Genomic DNA, 5,638 nt, shown 5'->3' with positions numbered 1-5,638 from the left:
TAAATCAACTCTACCTACTGCGGTCGACTGATGGATATAGGCATCCAAGTTGCTCTGCTCAATGCATATTGTGGTTCACTGATGGGCATAGGTTAGATGTTACACATCCTATAATAATAATAATAATAATAATAATAAATCGTTTATTTGCATTAAACATGGTATACAAAGGTGTTAAATAGGTATATAGTAGGTACAAGCATGTTTAGCTAAGATGAACATAGCACGCAAATTTTTTAGGAAACTAAACTATTTATACATTAACATTTGTAATCCATAAATTCTTTTAAACTATAAAAATTACAATCACTTAACCATTTATATAATGCAATCTTTAATAATCTTATATTTAATACTTTGAATTTACTTGGCATCTTGTTATATATCCGCACACATGTTGCAAGACAATTTTTATTATATTTGGTCAGTCTTGGTAGATCACTCTGTGCTAATCTAAAAGGATCTCGTCTGTTGCGTGGACATATTTCATTTGCAGTTTTAAACAGCTGTATATGCTTAACTACGAATACGCATATTTCGTAAATGTAGATACATGGGAGCGGTAACAAGCCAAGTCTTTTAAACAGTGGTCGACATGATTCGTCGGGTTTTAGTCCACAAATTGATCGTATGCACTTTTTTTGAGCAATGAATGCTCTGGTCATGTCGGTGCTATTGCCCCACATTATAACACCGTATCGTAATATCGATTCAACATAGGCGTGATATGATATAAAGGCAGTCTTCATATTGGTAACATTTTTAACTTGCTTGAGTGCGTATACGAATTTATTAATTTTAGTGCTAATATTATCTACATGTAATTTCCAATTAATATCTTTATCTATTATTATACCTAAGAACTTTGTATGCGTTACCTCATTGAGTTTATTTATATTAAGTTTAATGTTATTTTTATTATTATTTGTATTATTGAATTGGATATAGACGGATTTGTTTAGGTTTATTTTTAAACGGTTAACGTCAAGCCAATGTATTAATTTATTGATAGTATTATTAATTTCACGCTCATGATCTGTAATGGTATTTTGTTTTTTATCAGTTGCTACTACAATAGATATGTCATCAGCAAAGAGGATGCATTTGTGTTTGGTTATTTCTGTAATGTCATTTATGTATATAAGGAATAATACTGGGCCAAGCACACTTCCTTGTGGCACGCCGTATTTATTATGTCTATATTCTGAACAGTAGGATGTCATGACTCTATTTTTGTTAATTTTATTGATACTAACGCATTGTTTCCTATTACTCAAATAGGACATAATCCACTGTAGAGCGGGTCCCCTTATTCAATAGCTTCCAACTTTTCTAGCAATATGTCATGTGATACCAGGTCGAAGGCCTTTGATAAATCAAAAAATAGTCCAGTGGTCATTTGATTGTTGTTAACATTGGAAAGTATTGCTTTCATAAGAGAGAATGTAGCTAAAGTTGTAGATTTACTTTTTTGGAATCCAAATTGTTCGTCACTTATAATTCTGAATTTATTGCAAAAATCAATCAGTCTTCTATACATACACCTTTCATAAATTTTAGATAAAATCGGTATTAAAGTTATTGGTCGATAATTATTTATATCATCCTTATCTCCCTTTTTGAACAATGGCTTTATTATGGACAACTTCAATTTCTCAGGAAAAATTCCATTTAAAAATGATATATTAATTAAGTGAGTTAAGATCTTACTTAGCTCGTTACAGCAGGTTTTTATTATTTTAGTGCTAATTTCGTCATATCCCTCAGATCTGGTATTGCGTAAAGACATTATTTCTTGTAGCACCTCATTTTCTAGCAATGGCTTCAGAAACATTGAGTTGTAATATTTATTTCTTCTAGAGTTTCGGTCAGCACTTTGTTGATTTGGAATAGAAGTTAAGTTAGTGTAATGGTTATTGAACATAGAGGCTATTTTCAAAGGGTCTGTAATAACTGTGTCCTTTAGCTTTATGCTTTCTATATTCTCTTTGGAATTAGTAGCGTTAATTTCATTTTTTATTACAGTCCATGTTGCTTTACATTTGTTATCATGTGCATTAATATATTTAATATTTATGTTCTTTTTTGAGCTATATACACATTTATTTAGTAGATAAGAATAATTTTTATATTTGGCTTTATTAGTTGAATTTTTATTTTTATAATACTGATAACGTAGTTTTCTTTTAGTTTACAACATTGTCTAAGACCTTTGCTTATCCATTTTTGTGCATTTTTGTTATTAGTATTAACCTTAACTCTTACGTTTGGAAAACAAAGATTGTAAAATAAACACAACAAATCATGAAATTCATTAAATGCGGAATTTGAATCGGTATTTAGATGAATATTAGCCCAAGTCAAGCTTTGCAAGCATTCCTTAAATTTTCGGATATTTTCTATGCTGTAGTCTTTTTTGAAAATATAGTATGCTGCTAATTTTAACGGTTTATTTTTAGTAGGGAAGCTCAACATTTGTGCTGTATCATGATCTGAAGATGTAGAGGTAGCACGGTTGAGGTGGCATTTGAGATGTTGCTTAGGATATGGTCAATACAGGTCAATTTACGTGTTGGTACCTTAATGTGTATTGTCAGTTATAATTATTTGCCAGGCTATGTAATTCATTAGTTATGTTGTTTTTTCTTAGAGTATTTATATTGAAATCACCGGCTATTACTAAATTTAATTTAGATCTATATTTTCTCAGCAGATCATGTAAAAGACAATTTAGTTTTGTTAAAAACTGATTTGGATCTGATTGAGGTGTTCTATAAACAGATATAATTACTAATTTATTACAAAACTATCTCTACACCGCAGGCTTCAAAAGTGTTTTGTATTGCATGACCTTTTACAAATGTTAACTCTTTATAATTCAAACCCTTTTTAATTAATATACAAGTACCACCTCTTTGTTTTCTCTTGAGAAATTAGAAGCCATTGTATAGTTATATATTTTGACGTAATTTTCGTTAACCTTTTTTTATAAATGTTTCAGATAGACATATAACATCCGGATCATTATTTACTTCTTTTAATTCTTGAATCGTTATTTCTAATAGTTCTTCTTGATAGGATACTAGCAATATTTTGATGGAGTATTCTAAAATTTTGCTCCTTATTTACTTTGGGCTCGAAAAAATGATTATTCTTGTTTATAACAGGAAAGTAATAGGGTATGGTCCCTTTTGGACTCTTTACTTCCAGTTGAGGGGTTATAGTTTCCATGTGGCTATTTTTTTGAAGACGACTAAAGTAATAGGGAATTGTCCCTTTCCTAGGTTCCTTAAAACTAGTGTTTACATTAAGACTTGATTTGTTAGTCGCTAACCAGTTTCGAATTTCACTAGGGTTTCAAATATTTATCACTGTAATCACAACAATCTATAATATAGTTCACTGAATGACAGATATCGTACAATTTCGTACTTTTTTTGTTTAAAAAGTGGCATTTTTATACTGTTTACACATGTCTTTTATGGAGTAATTCAATTTATTTACATTTAAATACGCGTTACTTAAGACATTTAATACAATTATAGTGTTATTTTTGAATGTATCTAATATATATTGCAATTGAGATATGGTTTGGTTTGAGTTACGATCATTTTCCCCTATACATATAACTAGTTTGTCATCAGCAGACAGTGTACTATTTCTACAGTTGGCTAAGATTTCGCTGGACGGTGCATTCGGCTTCGTTTCGGCGACGACGCTGTATGTTCCGTACCGTGTGTTTGTTCGCGAATGTGAGATGGCTGCTGCTAGTCCGACGCAGCGCTGGGATCCGAAGATGAATATCCTCTTCCCGGGTAGATATCTGGTACATTTAGAGCAGTTGAGTTTCGATACTTTGCAGTATTATTTGACTTTTGTCTCGTTGCGTGCGTTGGTACCTGAGCATCATTTTCACATGAGGTATGACTACTTCTCATGAGTTCTTCAATGCGCCCAGTGAGATTTAAGATCTCCCTTTCTGCGACCTCTAATTGTTGTTTTAGAGTGACTATCTCTTGTTTCAATAGTGAAATTTTTCCGCAGTCGTTGGTATTAATGTTGTTACTGTCTAACGATGGGGAGGTTGGTGTAGAATACGTGTTATGCTGATGTGACAGGGCACGGGTTTTCCTTCTGTTTGAGCTTAAGACTGTCATCAATCGTAGCAGAATGACATATGGATTTTAAAGTTTGGTTTTCTAAGGTTAATTTGTTTATCTGTGTGTGCAAGTCCTTATTTTCGATCAACAGATTTCCCAGTTCATTTCGGTGCTTTCAAGTTTAAGTGTGAGCTGAGCTATAGTGTACTTCATTTCTGAGGTCGAAACTAAATCAGATACTGTTCTATCAACACTTCTTGATATTTTGGGAGTATTGTATGACTCGTCAGATGTTTCGCATTCTGTAAGTATATGGGAGTCAAATAACAATGTGCTATGTTGTACAGGAGACTGGCGCAATGTTTTGTCACCCATATTTTTATTTATTAGATCAGCTTCTTGTTGCGTTGGAGATAGTGTTTTTAACGAGGTCTGCTTTTTACGCACCGTAATATTAGATGTACTATCTGTTGCAGCATATTTTTTATTTCTGATGCATACTCTGCACCTCCATTTCTTTTTGGCTTCGGCATCTTTGAGTCGGTATGTCGCTTCGGGATAGCCATCGCAATCTAATTCGTACCTGTTATTACATACAGAGCATAGCGCAGTATTTTTTACATTGACCATTTTTTTACATTTGTGGCAAGTTACTAGTGGTGCCATCTTGCGAACACTGTTATTTTTTATTTTCAAGTTTGAGTTCATTGTGTTTGCTTTTTACAAGCTTTTATTTATTCAAATGTATTTTATTTATCAATATTTTTAAATATATAGAAATTTACGAAAAGTGAATGTTGCGAGGAGGATTTGAACCCGCGGACATTCTTGTATTGCTGGTTGATCGGCAAAAGTAGTAAGCTAGTGCACTGAGCCAGCTGTACATGAGAAATTTTTTTGAATTTATTGATCACTTGTCGTGAATTTTATTTGTTTATAATAAACAATCGGTAATGGCGGTTGCAATTCAAATTACGGTTAGAGTCACTTTTGCACTTTTTTTTTAAATTTTCACTGTATGGTAAATTGTAATTTAGTGGTTTTTATGGAAGTTAAACTTAGTTTTGTTTTGAAAATAGTCACTTTGTGTATTGTTTTATTTTTGCTCACAAATTTAAAGTTTTTTCTAATATTTCCACTGTTTCTGTACACTAACACTTACACAATTATTTTTACTTAATGACTACTGAAAGTTTTGTTTATGTACCAAGCTTTATACACTTTTATGCACTATTTACATTTTGATTGAAGACTTTGTTTTGGTTTTGTAAACTGTTTTAACACTGAATTTAGGTAGTAAGTTAAGTAATGTTTGAAATATCACTGAAATGTTTTTTTATTTTACTTTTTTATTGTAACACATAAGTTCAACGGCTCCCAATCAATCCCAACAGTTTATCGTTCACGTTAGATAAAAAATCACGATCACAGAATGTCCACAAACACGTAAAATTTAACAGCGCACAGGAGGCGGTATGTCGTACCGGAACAAAACTAGTTTATTTTTTCCGATCGCATCACACAGAGCGACAGACGTC

Source organism: Trichoplusia ni, chromosome 14 (assembly GCF_003590095.1).
Source record: "Trichoplusia ni isolate ovarian cell line Hi5 chromosome 14, tn1, whole genome shotgun sequence".
NCBI classification, from domain to species: Eukaryota; Metazoa; Arthropoda; class Insecta; order Lepidoptera; family Noctuidae; genus Trichoplusia; species Trichoplusia ni.
This window is presented reverse-complemented; position numbering follows the sequence as displayed.